The sequence below is a fragment of the Pleurodeles waltl genome, chromosome 3_1, assembly GCF_031143425.1.
Source record: "Pleurodeles waltl isolate 20211129_DDA chromosome 3_1, aPleWal1.hap1.20221129, whole genome shotgun sequence".
Taxonomy (NCBI): Eukaryota; Metazoa; Chordata; class Amphibia; order Caudata; family Salamandridae; genus Pleurodeles; species Pleurodeles waltl.
Window position 1 is genome coordinate 983,797,706 of NC_090440.1, and position 18,405 is coordinate 983,816,110.

Genomic DNA, 18,405 nt, shown 5'->3' on the forward strand with positions numbered 1-18,405 from the left:
AAAAAACCTTAATCATTACGTGTTTGCTGACTCTTCATGTGAAGTAATCAAGGGCTTTGCTTCCCCTCTGGCAGACAACACATTGTTGTCAAGTCTGGTCCCGTCAGCCTCAATTGTGTTAGTGAATATCAACATGGAGAATAGCAAAAGACAAGAATATTGAGGACAGATTAGGCAAAATGTCAAAAAATAAGTGAATGTAGGTTAGTACAGATGTACTATTCCGAACTTCTCAACTATGTACGTTATAAAAGACTATAGGTGGTACATCCTTCTCCGTCCAAGCAGCCAAATTATGGAATTCATTACCCCCAACTATAAGAGGCACAAATAACTTTCTGGTCTTCAGAAAACTACTCAAGAGTTGTCTCTTTCCTTCATAACCACCTTTTCCAAACAACTATGAACTGCATATGTCTATGTGGATAAATATTTTTTTCAGATTATTTGTATATTTCTATTTATTTATAGTTTCTTTAGAAAATATGTATTGCTACTGTCATAACAATAAAATACACACACACTCTTTAAACCTGTCTGACTAAGTATTTTTTTACCCATGATTCTAATTATGTATTGTATGTGCATATGTGTGCGTATTCATGTGTGTGTGTGTGTGTGTATATGTGTATATATATATGAATGTGTATGTATGTGTATATGTTGTTTCTGTGCTTGGCATGTTCGTGGATCATTGCATGGCATTATCACACTTATCTACTCATCACTCTTATATCATGTCTCTATCAAACTATCCTCCATTCTCACTCTGACTCACCCCTTCTACCACTGTCATCTCCTAAATATCTCTCCCTAAGATCTTCCCTCCACCTCCACATCTAACTCACCAAACCTCACACTACCTCTGTGACCTCCCACACAACCCTGTAAAGACAGGTAATGGTGGGGGAAAACAGCCTAAAAACGTACCCTTGTAAAAAAATTAAAAAAATAATAATTTTTGCAGGGATACTGCTTACAAATCTTACATGGCAATGATGAAAAAAGTTAATGCTCCTGCTTGGGCATCAGGAGATGATACAAAATGTTCACTTTAGCACCAGTGGCCTTTTAGGGAGAGGTATAGTTATTGTTTTTGTCTGCCAAATAATGCTCAATGGTACATAGCACCCAATCCCGCCTTTTTATCTTGCTTGCCTTTTGTTATGTCGAAAAATCATGGGGACGCTTCACTCATGGGAAGGGGTGCGAACGTGACCTTTTTGTCGGACAAAGGTTGGGGGGGAAGTATTTGAGGCGGCTTTGACCTCAGCAGCGCCACCAGTTGCTGAGCCACACCCCGTCCACCCTCGAAGTAGGCAAAGGAATTCCCGCCTTTTACCAGGACGATGGACAGCTTTCCAAAACGACCCCACTGCGTTTACCTCCGATTCAGGTGGTGCGTTATTGATGCGCAGAAGCACGAGGACATCGTCACAAAGACGCACTAATAATCAATAACATTGCCAAAGGCACACAAGGTTACTGGAGACGTTTTCACCGTCGTCCATCACGTAGTTTTAGTGTACAATATAAACGGTGCATATAAAACATGCTAGGTAACGCTTACTGACTTACTCGTAGAAAATACTCTGGTTGGGTATGCCATGATGCTCATTTTACAGAGACTAAACCTCAAAAGAAGCACTTACAAATATAAACGTAGCAGGTGCCCCATTTGAAGCTCAGCTTCTGGAAAGGACAAGCCATCCTAACTCTTGGGCTTGGCAAAGATAAAGCAAGGATGCACGCTTAGAGATCCCATAGCAGAAAAGATCTAGAATCCTTCCTGGAGGTGAATTAATGATGTACTAGGAGCGTAATCCGTATCTGACTGTGACGAGCGGGTTCTATCTTCCGCTACTGGAGACACAGAGTAGACGGTTCTCCCTTTATAAATCACCTGTAAGATCCGCCCGCTGAGCCACGCCCCGTCCACCCTCGTAGTAGGCAAAGGAATTCCCGTCTTTTACCAGGATGATGGACAGCTTTCCAAAACGACCCAACTGCGTTTTACCGCCGTTTCAGGTGGTGCGTTGTTGATGCGCAGAAGCACGAGGACATCTCCACAAAGATGCACTAGTAACAATAACATTGCCAAAGGCACACAAGGTTGCTGGAGACGTTTCCCCCATGACCCATCACATAACCTTAGTGTACAATATAAACAGGGCGTATAAAACATGCTAGGTAACGCTTACTGACTTACTCGTAGAAAATACTCCGGTTGGGTAGGCCATGATGCTCTTTTTACAGAAACTAAACCTCAAAGGAAGCACTTACAAATATAAACGTAGCAGCTGCCCCAGTTGAAGCTCAGCTTCTGGAAAGGACAAGCCACTGTAACTCTTGGGCTTGGCAAAGATAAAGCAAGGCTGTGCGCTCAGAGATTCCATAGAAGAAAAAGATCTAGAATCCTTCCTGGAGGTGAATTGATGATGTACTGGAGCGTAATCTGTATCTGACTATGACGCGCGGTTTCTATCTTTCCTCACCTGGAGACACAGAGTAGAAGGTTTCTCCCGTTATAAGTCACCTGTAAGCTCCGCCCACTGAGCCACGCCCCATCCACCCTCGAAGTAGGCAAAGGAATTCCCGCCTTTTACCAGGATGATGGACAGCTTTCCGAAACGACCCCACTGCGTTTACCTCCGATTCAGGTGGTGCGTCGTTGATGCGCAGAAGCACGAGGACATCTCCACAAAGACGCACTAATAACAATAACATTGCCAAAGGCACACAAGGTTACTGGAGACGTTTTCACCGTGATCCATCACGTAGCTTTAGTGTACAATATAAACGGTGCGCATAAAACATGCTAGGTAACGCTTACTGACTTACTGGTAGAAAATACTCCGGTTGGGTATGCCATGATGCTCATTTTACGGAGACTAAACCTCAACAGGAAGCACTTACAAATATAAACGTAGCAGGTGCCCCAGTTGAAGCTCAGCTTCTGGAAAGGACAAGCCATCCTAACTCTTGGGCTTGGCAAAGATAAAGCAAGGATGCGCGCTTAGAGATTCCATAGCAGAAAAGATCTAGAATCCTTCCTGGAGGTGAATTGATGATGTACTAGGAGCGTAATCCGTATCTGACTGTGACGAGCGGGTTCTATCTTCCGCTACTGGAGACACAGAGTAGAAGGTTCTCCCTTTATAAAACACTAAGAAAAAAAGAAAAATACATAACAATCCCACAAAATAGCCTGCTACCAGTCCAAAATCTCGACAGGACCTGAAGCACTGTATACATGCAACTATAGCACAATGCCTCTGCCAGACCTTGGTATGTTTTCACACCCTGGATGAAGCCTGCTTTATTTAGGGTTGTTTTTAAACTCGGCTCAGTGAAAAGCGCTCTTAAATCTAGTGAAAGGTCTCACTTGACATCCCCTTCCAAAGTCTAGCTATCTTGCTGTTCTTGCAAATCTTTTAAACCCTCACTGGCCCTATGTGTTTGTTTCTAACTGCATGTCAACACAGTTTAATATATAATTGTCTCATATACAAGAAATAGAAGGAATACAGGCTGCCTTTGATACGGTTGACCATGACGCCCTAACTCAAAGACTCCATGAAGCCGGCATACAAGGGATTGCTCTCGACTGGATTACTTCCTATCTTTAAAAAAGAGCAAATATCATCCACTCGCCCCCCTTCTTGTCCGAACCCTACCTCACAAAAGCAGGGGTCCCCCAAGGGTCAATCATCTCACCTTTGCTTTTCAACATCTACATGATATCTTTACCAGAACTGATCAATGATTTCCATCTCACATGCTACAATTATGCAGATGACACACAAATACTACTTAAATTAGAAGACCCCAAAAACATTGAAAACTCACAAATCTTCAGTTGCCTCAGAGCCGTTGATCAGTGGATGACCTGGAGCCATCTCAAACTAAATACCTCCAAAACAGAAATACTCATATGTGGTGACTGGAAGAGTTATGACCCTCTGTGCGTCTGGCCTGACGATCTCGGTCCACCTCCTCAATTATCCAAGGAAGTTAAAAACCTAGGAATCACCATGGATTCCAAGTTAACTATGAATGCCCAAGTAGACAAATTAGCACGCACAAGCTTCATCACCTTAAATACTTTACGACGCATCATCCTCGGATTTCCACACAAGGTGCAAGCTACCATCTCACTTGTACTATCCAAACTGGATTATGCCAATAGCCTCCACCATTGATCATCTCTATCTGTTATGAAAAAACTACAACGTATCCAGAATTCCACAGCCAGGCTACTACTACATATAAAGCCGCAAGCCCACATCTCCCCTGCCTTGAGAGCACTACACTGGTTACCCGTTGCCAGAAGATGCACTTTCAAGCTGCTTTGTATCACCCACAAAGCTATACATGGAACAGGACCACTTTTTATCAGAAAGAAAATGAGCAAATACATCCAACAAAGAACCCTCCGCTCAAGACTGGCACCCCGCCTTAGAACACCACCATACAAGAAAAAGACTATAGGTGGTACATCCTTCTCCGTCCAAGCAGCCAAACTATGGAATTCATTACCCCCAACTATAAGAGCCACAGCTAACTTTCTTGTCTTCAGAAAACTACTCAAGAGTTGACTCTTTCCTTCATAACCACCTTTTTCAAACAACTATGAACTGCATATACCTATGTGGATAAATATTTTTTCAGATTATATGTATATTTCTATTTATTTATAGCTTCTTTGGAAAATATGTATTGCTACTATGTCATAACAATAAAATACACACACACTCTTTAAACCTGTCTGACTAAGTATTTTTTACCCATGTTTCTAATTATGTATTGTATGTGCATATGTGTGTGTGTATGTATATATATATATATATATATATATATACATATGTATATATATATATATATATATATGTGTATGTGTATATGTTGTTTCTGTGCTTGCCATGTTTCGTGGATCATTGCATGGCTCCTGTTTTATTTTATTTTTTTGGTTATATTAGATATCTATGAATTCCTGCTCTCATCTTATCACACTTATCTACTCATCACTCTTATGTCATGTCTCTATCAAACTATCCTCCATTCTCACTCTGACTCATCCCAAATCTCTTCTACCACTTTCATCTCCTAAATATCTCTGCCTAAGCTCTTCCCTCCACATCTAACTCTCCAAACCTCACTCTACCTCTGTGACCTCCCACACAACCCTACTAAATTCTCCTGCATTCATCTCACCCTGCTACTATGCTCTCCCTAACCCTTCCACATACTCTTCCCCCTCCACCCCCCTTTACTCATCCCAAGCCTTTGGGTTGAGTAAATGAAGGATATACTCCCAATTAACACCTCTGGATTTATTTCCTCCTCCACCCCTCCATTACTCCAGTCTAACTAACAAACTCTCATATCCGCGGCTCAAATTAACTCATAATAATACTAAAACTGTACTCATTATTTAACGATACTAATCCATCACTAATTCTTGTTGGGTTCCGGAGTAGCGTGCTACTCAACGAAAAGTGCTTCGACGCCTCGTCAGGGGTAGTAAGCGCTATATAAATATGATTACAATTACAATTACAATATAAACGCGTTCCTGCTCGGTTATAATAAACCTTTCTAACCTTCGTGGAGTGCTGGAGCCTTAATGTTTATTTAAGGAAGTGTATTTGAAGTACAAGACGAGGTGGCGTGCGTCTAAGTCCAAGCACCATCGGCGATTAGGTGCAGAGAGAGAAGTGCCAAACGAAGTGTTTATATATATATATATATATATATATATATATATATATGCATGCATGTGGAGTTAGCTATAGGAAATCTAGACTCACTTACCTGTTGATATTTTTTGTGATGTTTTGTATTCAATATTTAGTACCCTCGATATTCTCACTTTGCTATTTAGTTTGCACACTATTAGCCTCAGCTCTAGTTTTGGGGAAGGCCATATATATAGTGCACGTGTTTGTGTGTGTGAACGATTCACAAAAGAAATGGCAGCTTTTAAATTGGCCATGTTTTGGATGGACACAGACAAATGTTAATATACCCACATGAGGCAATTATACAGTCAACCCCAAAACACTTTTTTTGTTTCTATAATACCAACCATCAAAACACACAGTGGTAAGCAGTAGCAAAAATGTAGGCAATTCAGCCATTTCCGCATCCACCTGCACTGTATCGGAGAAAAGGAGAAATGCAGATTAAGGGGGTCATTCTGACCCTGGCGGCCGGTGGCCGCCAGGGCCACCGACCACGGGAGCACCGCCAACAGGCTGGCGGTGCTCCCACGAGCATTCTGACCGCGGCGGTTCAGCCGCGGTCAGAAGCGGAAAGTCGGCGGTCTCCCGCCGACTTCCCGCTGCTCGGGGGAATCCTCCATGGCTGCGGAGCGCGCTCCGCAGCCATGGGGATTCTGACACCCCCTACCACCATCCTGTTCCTGGCGGGTCTCCCGCCAGGAACAGGATGGCGGTAGGGGGTGCCGCGGGGCCCCTGGGGGCCCCTGCAGTGCCCATGCCAATGGCATGGGCAATGCAGGGGCCCCCGTAAGAGGGCCCCACTGTGTATTTCAGTGTCTGCAATGCAGACACTGAAATACGCGACGGGTGCAAACTGCACCCGTCGCACCCCTGCAACTACGCCGGCTCAAATCTGAGCCGGCGTCCTCGTTGCAGGGGCATTTCCTCTGGGCCGGCGGGCGCTCTTTTGGAGAGCGCCCGCCGGCCCAGAGGAAATGTCTGAATGGCCGCCGCGGTCTTATGACCGCGGTGCGGTCATTTGGCGGCTCCCTCCAGGCGGGCGGCGCCCGCCGCCCGCCGGGCTCAGAATGAGCCCCTAAATGTCCTGTGAAACAAGAATTATTTGTTTCAGGCAGTGAAGAATTCCAACAAGGAATTCTTTTGTTGTTGTTTTTTTAATTTGAGCATAATCTAACGTTATCATGATTTCACACAGTTTGTGACAATTCATTTAAGCATTTGGCCACATAATACATCATGAGCTATTCATTGATTTTTAAGTAGTTCTTTCAAAAGTTAACAATTGCAGGCAATACTTGGTTAAGCATCCTTAGCAACCTAGAACACAAGAGGCAGCCTAGATTATTTTTAAAGCTCAAGAGCTAGTCGATCACTGCACACATAGCTTTCTGCCAACCAGTCAGTCAAGGGGGACCAAATTGTCGACCCCCACTTCCTAGCACTCTTCCCCTTGCAGTATTTACTAGGCTAGAAAACCATTGCTGTATAGTTGGTGGCTCTGGGTCGTTCCAGCAGTGGATATTAATAGGCATGCCACCTCCATAGACATAAACATAAAATGTAGCTGCCCTGTGTCCCCCGTAACAGAAGAGTCCACTCCAGATAGCATCAGCAACAGATTAAGATAAACCTTCTTCTTAAACAATTTACTCCATCATTCCTCAATACCTTCCCTTAAAATCAGTTTACCACACTCCAAGAACATGTGTCCGAAATCGGCAGTGCTATACCCACATCGAGGGCACTTACTATTTATTAGCCCTTCTGCTCCATATGAATAATTTGGCAGGTTTATAATACAGCCTGTAGACTGTTTTGTAGTGCTGAGCTATCAGGCATGCAGTCATTAGCACTTTCATTGCAACATCTATTGAGGCCCGCATGTTAAAGTCTTGACTACCCAATTTTGCAGCCCGCTTATCCCATTGATAGTCTAAGTCATCTTTGCCAAATTGTTTAAAAATGCATAGATTTGGACAATCCTAACCTCTGGCTGCAATACCAAGTCTATAAAAGTAATTTTCTTGTGCGTCCATTGATTGTTCGGCAGTTTCATTAAACAATCTCTGATCTGTAAATATTTAAAGAATGATATTTTTTCGATGCCATAATCCTGCTGCAGATCAGAAAAGGACACATTTGGCTCTGAAACTGTAGATCACCAATACGAGTTATCCCCGCCTTCTGCTACCTCTAACAAGTGCCATCATGAAAAACTGCTGGAAGTAGCCAGGAATGCCACATTGGAGTATATTGATTGTATTTAGGCATTTCCATAATTGTTTTAACCTTGAACCAAATCTTCGCAACAGCCCCAATCATCTTAAACTTTACCTTTTTATAACAACTGTGCTCAATCTCTTTTAAAAGACACCCAGCTGCTGCTTCACTGAGTGCCAGTTCCCATATACTCGCGGGGTTTTCTGATAACTCATGTGAGCTGGACTGATCTTTAGGTACGAGTAGAGCTCCTATATGTTGCAATAATGCAGCCCAATAATATAGCCTAAAGCAAGGTACTGCCCAACCTTCTCGATTTCTTGGGAGAACCATATATTTCAGAGCCTGTCCATCCTGTGAACACTGCCACATAAAACTGGTGCTCAAAGCTTCCAGCTTTTTAATCCACTGTGCTTTGATCATCAATGGAATAGTTCTAAATAAGTACAATATTTTTGGAAAAAAATAATTTCAAAGCATTGCATCGACCGACTAGTGCCAGATGTAATCCATTGATCCTTCTTAAATCCTTACTAATTTTCCCTAACAGGTGTTCTATATTCAATCTATAAATAGGATCTACTGCTGCTGAGATCTTCAACCCCAAATATGTGGCACTTCCCACCTGGCGATTGTCTGCCAACTCCACATTGCTAGTGTTAACGTGTCCCTTTATGACTAATTTACTCACTCTGGGACTCATTTTAGACCAATTAATCTTTTGACCCTGATTGAAGACACCTTAGGACGAGATAACTAATCAGCATGTCAATCAATATGTCAATAACGTCATCAATATTTACCACAATAAGACAATTCAAATTAGTCAAAGACATTAATAAAACTCCGAAACCGCCATGACCTTGCAGTCATGAATAACCACACCAGTTTAGTACTATTATATGAAGTTTATTCCCTATTGATTACAATTCTACTACCAAGTTTATTAGTCTCAAAACCAAGAAACACATTTGCATACTCACAATATGAAAACTCTGATAAGATTTCATCAAAGCAAGAATCACGAATATTAGAATATAGCACGACTTCAACATAGGTTATCCTTAGCAGAGGACCATTATCAGGTTATTCAACAAAGCATAGATTCAGTCATTTGTCTATTTGCGTCTGTTTAGTGAACCCCTCATCTATCCTTGAATTAGCATTAGAATGTTGGGCTTCATGCAAAAGAATTTAGCAACACCAATTTAGAAAACATCTAACTAGGGTCTCTGTCAAAAGAAGCAGTTGGCACCTAGAAAGGAAAAGCAAAAAGACAATTCCAATTGCATTGTCATATAGTTACCCTTCATATTGGGTCAGCATTTAGGTTTGGTCTTCGTCCTCAGGAAATCAGTTGATTCGCCATCAGGAATTCAGCAGTTGGGTAAAAGGGCACTTCCCTCATAAGGAGGTGAAGTGTGAATGGGCAATATAAGGGCAAGGATGGTTTGACGAACCAAACAGCAAAGTCTCTATGCACAGTGGCAAAATGTCTGGGTCATAGCAAATTGCAATAGCATCTCCCTAACTAACTTATTTTCTTGTGTCAAGGGTTTTTATCCCTTTTCTGTTGTACAATCCACTAAAATTTAATTGGTTGAGGTCAGTACCCCACTATCTCCCTCCAATAGGGTTTCAATGACTTCATTAAATTTGTCACCCCATAACAGTTCTCACATAGTTTATTGGCCCTTATGATTGACGTCTTCAGCAGATAGAATGTCCGGTATGATTTCATACTCTCGTGATCCTCTTTGCATCTTTAGTCAGTGGTTCCATTGTCTGTACTGGTTCAGGCGACCTTGTACCTGTGAGTAGTCCACACTGTTGCATTCAGCAAGAGTGTTTCACTAAGCAAGTCGAATTTCATGAGAACGGATCTACTACAGTTACATTCATCTTCTAGCTCTGGAAAAACACGAGTTCATGTCCTTCAGCAAGTCAGCACATTGCACGTTAGAAAAACACATTTAGTATGAAACCAGGCAGCTAGGCCTCGAATTATGCTAACTAAGGCCTAATGATTTATTAGCAGAACTTTAACATATAACCTTTTATTATTAGTGCAAAATAATATTCTAACATAACATTTCATCATTATTAATCAGTTTCATTAGTCATTGTATATATTGGCGGCTACTCCCTTTGGGCACATTTCAAGCTCACGTTTAGCAAAATACATTAGTGCATTTTCTATGCGGCATTATTACGCATTAGTTCATAAACATTACATGTTAATTTCTAAGCGAATAAGCTGCGCTCCCTCACTAGTACAAATTAGCTGAGTCTTCCCCCTATTTAGGAAGTATTGTGAAAGTGCTCCAAATTCCTCCACTAGTTTTCCCACTTCTTGAAGTGCTGTCTGAGACTCGGGCATTAACAACACAATGTGATCAGCGTTTGCTAATATGTTTGTTTCAAATCCATTCAGCCTGACTGGTTGAATCGCCTGAATATTTATTATCAATATAATTAAGGAGTCAATATACAAGGCACATGAAATAGGGGAACATGGACATCCCTGCAGTGTACCCCGCAGAATTTCAATCTTCTCTAATTCTTATCCCATAAACTGAAGTTGTGCATAGAGGTAGTGATATAAGGCCTTTAATGCCTTCACTGTGCCAGGCCTAAATCCTTGATGCTCAAAGACCCTCCAAAGACACCCCCGGGACACTCAAACAAATGCCTTCCCAGCATCAAGAAGAATCATGGCCAAGGAGGGGCCCTGTATTTGAGGCACTGTCAAACAAAGTAATAGACTGTTACACATAATTCGCTATGCCCCTACCTGGAATGAACACATACTGCCAGGGTGAGACCCGTCTTTCTATAACCCTCCCCAAGCATATTGCTAAAACCTTATTGGCCTATACAACTCAGTTTCTTCTGGCAGTTTCCCTTTTTTCATAAAAACAATAATATTAGTTCTCTGCCAGAAGGCTGGCGGAGCCCCTTTCTGTTGAATCCAGCAGATCAGATGCCATAAATCTTTAGCAAGTACAGAAAATAATGTTTTATAGAGCTCTACCTCGATTTGGTCAAAACCAGCCGCCTTTCCAGAGAGCAGCATCCTTAAAGCATTTTCTGCCTCCTGGATTGTGATACCCATATCAAGAAGCTCAGCTTCCCCGTCATCTGAGACATCAAATTTCCCTGTATGTAGAAAATCATTTACTTGCTTTTTTAAAGGGTTGTATATCTCATGCATATAGCTTTGTATAGTACTCCTCAAAGACTTTTGTGATATCTTCCATCACCCCCTCTATCACCTTAATTGTTTGGTCCACCACAAACTGGTGGATACAAAGAGCCAGCATCCTCCCAGACGACTCGCTATATTTGTATGCTTCAGATTTGTGAACCTGAAATTTGCTTGCCAAGAGTTCTGAGTAATAGCCACTAATCACAGCTTTTTTAATGGCAAGGCCTGCTGGATTTATTTCCCGTCCTGACCTGCCTGAACTAGGGCCACATGGTGCATCCCTAGCCCTGATAAGTCAGTACTTAGTTCCCTTATCTCTTTCTCTTGCGGTCTGCTAGAATGAGAAACAAAACTGATTGTCTTGCCTCTCACAGCTTCCTTGAATGCATCCCAAACCACACCTTTGGGACCACTATGCCTATTTCTATTAATAAATTCCACTATGCACTTTTTCATGTGCTCTACATAGTTCACATCTAGAAGCAGTTTTCTATCAATTGTCCATCTACCACTAGACTGACCCTAACCCAACCCAGCAATCTCCAATACTAGCAGACTCTGGTCCGAGAATACTTTTGGCAACTTTCTAACAGCTGCATTAGCTATCAGCCATACCGAAACCAGAAAATAATCCATGTGGGCATACTTCGCATGGGGATATGAAAAGTATGTATAACCAGGTTCCAAGAGATTATCTCTCTCCCAGATATCTATTAACCCGTGTCTTTTCATTAGCTGAATACCTGCTCTGAACACCTGCAGCTTCCTCCCTAGATACCTTTTTGGGGCCCCACCAAGAATACCTTCTTTCAAGTTTATATTGAAACCCCTACATACTATCAATGGCATTGGCCACCCAGCTAATTCCACAGTCAATTCTGTCCATAGCTTAGTCTCATCAAAATTGGAACCATAGTTCCAACACTCAAGGATTGCCCATCATCCATACTTATCCACCAGCTTCCAGTTGGGTGTGAGCCAGGTTCTCTTTACTAATATCACCACCTACCTAGTGCCCAAAGGATGTGTGTCTCCTGCTTGCATACTATATTTGACCCCTAAGCTCTGAGCTTCACACCCACTTTTGCCCTCTTACTCCTGTCATTCAGCCCTCATACATTTAGTGAACAAATGCACAATTTATCCTTATGCATTGAAGAAAGATCACGTACAGCCTACCCTGGTCAACCAGCCCATGAATCAGATTCGACACTTCACTGCGAAACCACCCAAACTTTCCACATGACTGTGTTCATTTTCCCCTCCTTGCGACCCCCTCCCACAACCTGCCCTATCCCATACCCAATTCCATAGCCCTCCCCCACCTATTACCCGACGCTCCCTTTTTCCCTGCCTTCTCCACCATGTGAAACAATCAGACCAAACATGGTCTGTTGTAGGTGGTTGAGCTCCCACTGCCCGTCCTCGCAGAGCATCCTGAGCCATATCCCAGCTTATTGATCTCTCAACTGTGTCTTTTCAGCCACAACATTTTCCACTTTCATTTCTACTATTGCACATACCAAGAGTCTACCAAGATTGAATATGCATTGAACAGTATACCTCCCTAGGCCCATCACCCTCCCCATTTTAGTGTCAAAAAAAGGCTGTGCATTAGTTCTAGTTTTTCGTTCCGTCTCCCAAGTCACCCTCTAACCATGCCAACTAATTACATCAGTTATAATAATCATGGAATCTTATTCTCCAGAAATCCCTCGGTCTTCATTTCTGATGTAAATGCCAGGTTTCTACTTTTCCAAACAACTTTCAGCCTTGCTGGGATAATCAAAAAAATCTTGTGCCCCTTTATCCTGAAAGGGCATGATTAACTGCCTAAGATACCACCTTCGTTCTGTGGTTGCATGACAGAAATCAAGGCGAACATAGAAAGAACAGCCACCCACTGTTCTTTTAGCATCTGGGTGTGATTTCTCAAAGATTGCCTGACGTAGTAGTAAGTTGCCAAGCAAGACCAATATTTCTCTGGATTTTGCCGGGTCCTAATTAGATTGCTTGGCTGTCATAGGAAAGTGGTGAACCCACTGTATCTCATGTGACCAATCCCATCCCTGAAGCTCTGGAAGGGATTCTGAAATAAATAATTCAAAAAACCTTTTGCGTCTTCCCCTTCTTTTCCCTCTGGCACCCCAAGAACTCGCAGGTTGTTTCTCCTTTGCCGATTTTCCTGATCCTCCAACTTCCACTGGATGTCACCTGCCGAGACTCGTGCTCCTTTGTCAGCCTTTTAGTTGTGCCTACATCAGTCTCCAGAGTCGCTGTCCTCAGCTCCAAATTACTTAGTCTGTCCACAATTGTACAACAAACTTTGAACATTTTGCTTGCTGTATTCTCCAGTTTGTGAGCTGCTAATCTGGCTTTCTGACTCTCAATATGGAATTCCTCCCTGTGCGCCATAAAAGTTTCATAAATGAGCTCCAAAGTGGGCGTGTCTGCACCCCAAATGCCCCTGGAGTTGCCTATAGCTTTGCCTGGGAGTGGTGGTATACCATGTGCGTAATCCCATTTTAGAACCAGTCTATCCCTATTTTTCTTTTCTTTTGAGCCCTATGGAATACCAGCTGACCCCTACTTGACGTTGCTGAATCACTGATCTCACTGGTCTCTCTGAAGTTGTCTTCCCTGGGTCCTTTAACCCCAGCTCTAAGTCACTCTCTGAGTCCTCCTCCTCCTCCAATCTGTCTGTGAGTGTGAGAGAAGTGTTCAACAGCCTCAACTTCCAGAGCCCTTACTTTACCAGAGTTGTGCCATTTTCACCCCATGTCATGCTGAAGTCCCCTCTGTCTAACAGAAGGTCTTTGTGTGTTATATCCCGGTCAGTCACTGCTGGGGCCACCAATTTGCCCCCCATCTCTGCCTTATCTACTGTGTCTGTCCAGCAGTTCCTTGAAATTAGGTCTCCCAACTCACCACCGCCCTGGAGGCCCCTTGCACTGCCAGAGATGCTAATATCATCTGCAGTCTCAGAAATGATGTCAGAAGCAGAAAATATTACCTCCAATCCTAAGTCCACCTGCTGTGTTGCGCCAGCAATAGGAGGGCCCCCAGTACCGTCATCTTTGTCCTCCTGACTCTCCTGTCTCTCCTTGCTCAATTTGACTCTTTCCTAAGTCCCCAGTTGTTTGTTTGCCACCATCACGGCCCTGACCTTGGCTCCTGCGTCCTCCATAGATTGGCTTCCTCCTCCTGACAGCCGCCACAATAGATCCATGGCAGAAGGGAGCGAGGCACACTGAGATACAGGTAGTGCTGGTTCCCCTTGTGCCATATTTCGCTGCCTCCGCCTTTAGTCCATCCTTCTCCTGCCTTCTGGCTTGCTTCGAGGCACTGTTGTGCCTTGCTATGCTCGTTGCACTGGTATTGGGCTGCTCTCTGGCACACCCTACCGATGTTGGGGAGGCCTGGACACCAGGAAGCGGCATACTCCTACCACCGCTTGCACCAGCTGATTTGGGCCCCATCTGTAGTCCCGCTGAATATTAGGCAATATCACCACTTAACAGCTCCCACAAAGCAGGAGATGATTGAGCTCGGAAACCGGATCAGGGTCCCGCATTAGTTGGATTATTGCGTTCCAGTCCGAGGCAGAGAGCATACTTTGCAACTGGCTCTGCGAAGGCTAGGAAGGAGGAGCTCCCCACAACCGTCTTAGACATTTGCCATATTGATTCTCCTTGATCCCAACCAGAAGGAATTCTTGTGATACATGGCATTGTCAGGGGTTGGGCATTGTAATTAACTTAATGGTACTGGCCTGGCAGAGCTCTTCAATGCATCTCTAATAATAGACAGGATATGGTGTTGAATGTCAATGTAAAAATTATATGTTGCCCTAACTGGGCGAAATTCATTTCTTTCAATCTTTGAACTACCATAAAAACAAGAATTCCTCAATCCAGGCATTCAGGAATGCACAGAACTAGGGATTCTTCTGCTGGCCCGCAATGTCAGGAATTAAGCATTAAAGTTAACCTAATGATAATTACATTAAGTTAATTACAATGGCCGGGCTCAAGACAGTGCTCTTAAAACACCTTTCCCACAGTGCAACTTGTGTGTGGTGCCCGATGCCATGAGGACCCCAACAGGCAGACACGTCACACAAACTTCTGTGTCGAGGACGTTGCTTTGTAGTACACTGTCAGTGGTCCAGACAATGTGCTTGGTATACCTTAATGCAGTTAGCATTATGAGTGAATATTCGGTTGTGATTGCAAGAGTCTTATTCAACATTTTGAGGTTGACCATTGCTCCTACATTGATGACTAATATTCCCACCCACATCTTTCTTTCTCATCACAGTCCTTAATAAATTATGTGAGTCCAAGTCCAGGAAAGAAGCAGCATTTTGGCCCCTGAAAACACACTCAAGTATGTGATTGAGAAGAGAAGGACACTGTTTCATCCTAGTGTGTTGCTCATCTCATGCCTGAGTCAGCGAATTATGGTGCTATGGAACTTGAAGAGTGAGAAGGGTCTGTGTGCCCGCTGTAGCTGGTTGTTTGCAGGAGTAACGGAGAGTGGGAGGACGTTAGCAGCTAGTGTGCTGTATATGTTTGCAGAATCATGTTCCGTGGTGTAAAGAGTGTATCATGTAACTAAAAGACAATGTACCATCTTTTCTAACTTGTCATGGATCTATTGTTCCTACACTGAAGACCAAGGCCCATATTTATACTCATTTGCATCGTTTTTTGATGTAAAAGTGGCACAAACTCACAAAATACAATTATGGGCTTTATTCATACTTTTTTAGCACCGCATTTGCGTCATTTTTTTACGCAAAAGTGGTGCAAACGTACAAAATATAATTGAATTTTGTAAGTTTGTGCCCTTTTTGCGTCAAAAAGTATGCAAATGCGGCGCTAAAAAAGTATAAATCTGGCCCTATGTTTTTTAAGTTTGCACTGCTTTTGCATAAAAAAATGACGCAAATGCAGCACTAAAAAAGTATAAATATGGGCCCAAGTGTTTTACGCAAAACCCATGTGACCCCCGACTAGCATGCCGGGCTGGCCAATGTTAGCAACCAGAAAGATGGAACAACCTTGAAAATAAATGAGGACAGTGCCATTTCTGCAATATCTGCGGGCAACTGGTCGTCCCAAAACCTGCTAGCAATGCCAAGATTTGCAACACTCACTTAGCAGAGGCAAGGAGAACCCCTCCAACAATGAGTACTAGGGAGAAGTCTGCCGCCATTGAGTTGTCGGCTTAGTAGTGAGAGCTGAAAAGAATGCTAATCGGGGGGGAAGAGGTATCACCCAAGGAATAAAACTGCTGCTCCCTTGTATGGTGCTGCAACAAGGTATTAAGAGGTGAACAACCACTGCCTCTTGCCTGGGTTGGGAATCCATGTTCCTTAGTCATCGTTTTCTATGATCTAAGGACAGGGTAAGAATTTGTGTGTTTTCCGGAAGAAGAATTTACAACTTCTTGCTTCACTGCATCCTTTGTGTGTTTCTGATGCGTGTCATTGGCTTGTCATGTTTGCGTCCACTCCTCATTGCGAGCCTGATTTACAAAGGTATCCTTGTGTGTAAGTTTACGATTTGTTGCAATTCACAAATGAGTTGCACCTTTAGGACTGCAGAGTCTACGAATTCGTAGAGGAAGCTTCGCACATAAAAAAAATAAGCGATCGTCAATGTACTACTCGTAAAATTACCTTGTGAATTGCAAAAAAACATAAGCTTACACAAAAGTGTAAGTTTCCCTTTGTGAATCTGCCCCTTATTGCTGGCTTCCCTCCACTAACAGCTTCTGGTAGAACAATGGCACACAGACTTTTCACTCCCCACTCAGACAGGCATAACTAGGAAACGACGGTACATGACCTAGAGACAGTTCTAGGCTTCTGTAGATGTATAAATAAAGACAGACGAAATCTGTTGTTAATAACTAGCTTTAAACACAGAATAATACAGAAATTAGTTATTTTAAGAGTCTCTCCGTGCTGTTACCGATAACGAAAGATGTGTACAGTGACAGCACAATAAGATGATGAAAAGGATAATGTTACGAGGCACATCAGGAAAATAAAGAAGACGTCACAAAGTGATGAGTCTTTTTCCTATAATTTTATTTATTTATCTTGTACATCAAGTATTAAATCCGCATCTACCGCAACTCGTCTCTAACCGTCCTCCAACTGGTCCCACCCTTCCAACCCCAACATTCCACTTGCTATTCTTGTGCGCACCAGCGAGCCCATGCACGGCAGGAGAACTGCAAGTGTGACTAAGTACAACAATACAACACATCTTCCCCCTTTACCAACAAAAACAAAAACCCCAACACCAACAAATTAACCCAACACATAATCCTCCAGATACTTGGGCTTCCTGATAATCCTTTTGGATTATTTTTCGAAAATCATTTTGAACGTTCTCCCCAATCTCCTCATTATTATTTGCTTCAGTCATTGTTTCTTCCTCTCCACCCCTTTGATCCAAACTTGAACTCACCTCACACTACTCCACAACCGTCCTACCCATGCCAACCATGTCTCCTCCCAAAATGTCCTGTTTCTGAGAAAGCTAATACCTCAGCTGTGTGCACAGATGACAAAAAAGTAATTATTGGCATGGTTGATGGATTGGTGGTATCGGAAGGTGTGTTTTTGTAGGAATGTTAAGAAAAAGAAGTAGAAAATGATTACATGTCAAATATATGAAAGGATTATATAAGGAATGGTAATTGAGTATGGAGGGTAATTTTGTAATGAGAGGTACGAAATTGATTCCTCCTGTCGTGCTGAGACATAAACTGGTTAATTTGGTCCATAAGGCAGTGTTGGAATTACAGGCACTAGAAAGTAGCTGCGATTGTATTATTGGTGGCCTGGAATGGATGCTAACGTAGAAGTTGTGGTTGGCAGTTGTGGTGTGTGTGCACAAGTCAAGAAGACTGTGCGTGTACGGAACACTCCTATGTGCCCAGTGAGGTTTCCTGAGTCACCATGAGAGAAAATTGGCATGGACTTTATCGGTCCTATTGGTGGCATGAATAAAGATAGTAGGTTTCTGTTGGTTGTGGTGGATTATCATTTTAAATGGGTTTCTTATAGGTTTTTGAGAGAACCTAACACTACTGAAGTAATAACATTTTTGAAGGACCTGTTTCATTCAGAAGGGGTTCCAGCGTTTTTCGTAACGGACAATGGTCTACAATTTGTGTCTCTGTCTATTAGGAGTTTTCTGGATAAATTAGGGA